The sequence below is a fragment of the Arachis ipaensis genome, chromosome B02 (genome assembly GCF_000816755.2).
Source record: "Arachis ipaensis cultivar K30076 chromosome B02, Araip1.1, whole genome shotgun sequence".
NCBI classification, from domain to species: domain Eukaryota; kingdom Viridiplantae; phylum Streptophyta; class Magnoliopsida; order Fabales; family Fabaceae; genus Arachis; species Arachis ipaensis.
In genome coordinates this window covers 106,243,425-106,245,703 of record NC_029786.2, presented here as the reverse complement: position 1 = coordinate 106,245,703, position 2,279 = coordinate 106,243,425, and the positions used below count along the sequence as shown (strand labels likewise).

The 2,279-nt window shown below is 25.3% G+C and overlaps 1 protein-coding gene across 1 annotated transcript in view; it reads left to right on the top strand.

The window, feature by feature from the left end:
- LOC107628012 (agamous-like MADS-box protein AGL80) overlaps positions 1,948-2,279 on the top strand; it is a 2,106-nt gene continuing 1,774 nt past the window's right edge. The window contains exon 1 of the mRNA XM_016330816.2: positions 1,948-2,063. The gene's annotated coding sequence lies outside the window, so the exon portion shown is untranslated. The remainder of the gene's footprint in view (positions 2,064-2,279) is intronic.

The following is a 2,279-nucleotide window of genomic DNA, read 5'->3' as shown; positions in this document are numbered from 1 at the left end:
TTAAAGAGTGTGTCAATGTGTCATTCTTTTATGGTCTCTATATATGTTCATTGGTTTTTTAATCCTTGCCACAGTAATTATGTGTCTCATTCTTAATCTTTTTGGAATATTTGTTAGGCATAATATATATAACTTTATTTCTTTGTGGCTAATCACGCATACTGCCTCCTTTTCATTCCACGAATGCATCTTCTCCAACTTTCACTATAGATTAATAAGAATATTTCATTTCTTCTTTTTATTATATGTTGGATTCAATTTTATTCGTTGAATTATTATAGTCACTAAATTAATTATATAAAGTTATCTTAATCTTGTATGGGTCCCTATTTAATTTGACATATTAAAGGTAAAGGTGGTAAAGATTGAACCTATCATCCCACTTTTCATGCCTATGAATATAATAATATATCAAAAATATTATTTGTATACTAAAATAAAATTGAAGTAGAAAATGACGATTTTATAACATTTTGTAACGTTGAAGATGATTTTAATAAGAAAAAAAGGTCGAGGACAATTTTGATTTTGACCTCAAACCTTAGGGATGAAAAAAGTACTTATCCCTTAAAATTACTAAAATATTTTAGAAATATTTGAAAATTTTTTAATATTATAATTATATGTAGCATAAAATTCACCTAATAATATAATATATGTATATATGTATATGGATATTTTTACTCCCAAGGTTGAAAAGGAGATATTTTTGGTGGAAACTTTATTTACTATTGAGTATTGTGGGTGACAAGACAAGTCTAGAATGTGCAACACAGCATAATATAAGGTGTGGGCATTGTCAAATTGTCATCACAAAATCGGAATGAATATCTTGAAGCCATAATATTTGGTATTGCCTATAGTTGACTCAATGGATGCAATTCCTCCATGGATATAAAAAGTAACCAGATTCTATGTTTCTTGGTGGGTCTTGAAAAATGATGAACAACAAAGAACATGCCCATGTGATCAAAATGCCTCTATGGATTATATGTTCCTAATGTTTGATCAAATTATTTTTTGGAATTTAAAGTTTGCATTGGAATTTATACCTACTGAGTTGTTAGATTATTTAATATGGTTATTTTTATATATTTCAAGTTAGTGATTTTTTTATCGGCTAAAATTTTTAGAATGAGTGGTTTTATAATATATTATCAGAGCTCTATGATCGAAAGATTTAGAGTTCGATCTTTGATGAACCCAAAAAAAAAAAAAAAAAAATAACATAAGACAAATAAAGAAGAAAAAACAAAAAGAAAAATGTTAAAAATATAATCATTAATGTTGTCAATAATATCATAGATATAACTTATAATCATTAATGTTGCCTTCTCCTATCAATTTAAATTTTTTGGGATAAATGATTTCATAATATTTTAAAATTTTTCTACCAAATACTCTTAGAATACAAAAATCGAACATTTAAAAAAAATAACTATTTTTTTACAATATTAAATACATAAAAATGAACCATATATTGTGATTTGAAATGATACGTTATTTTTTTGGTTATGAAAACGTATATTGTGTTCAAGAAATATACATATTTTTTGGGTGATGAAGAAACATACATTTTAAAAACTATAGATAAATAAAAAAATATTTTAGCCCGGTCCACAAATTTAATAGACATGGGCCTAAATGAGTTGAAGTGACCCATCTTTAGGTTTTGTGTCAATTTGTTTCTTATCAATCCTTGCCACATTAATTATAGTCCCTCTATTTTGTGGTTGAATTATATAAATATCTATATTAATTAATTAAATATTCGGTCAATATGAATAAATCTTTTGTACATAAATTTATAATACGATTCATCTCCTTGATGGATATATTTCTCAATCAAAGATTTTCGGTAATCTTTAAGTAGTGATGGCCAAATATTTTTTTTTTAAACAAATCATATTTTCAACAAATAAGAAAAACTATATATATAAGAGGCTAGTTGGGTTTAATGAAACAATATGATAAGTTGATGTTTAGTTTCCACCAATTAACTTCATATTTACTCAAATAACTTTCTTCTCTGCACAATCTGAGGTCAGCCATTGAAGCCGAAGGTATTAATGTTCTTATTTTTATTTTATTTTCAAAATTTACATGAACTTTAATTTATATGTGAAAGCTGTTTATCTTTTTTGCTATTATCTTCTTTCTTGTTTTCCTTCTTGTTTTCGTTTATCTACAAGACATGTTGTAGCTATGAATGATTTCTTAATTTTCTTTTTTGTTAGATTAAAATAAGATATATAATAATTCTTCTCTGTATTTATTTC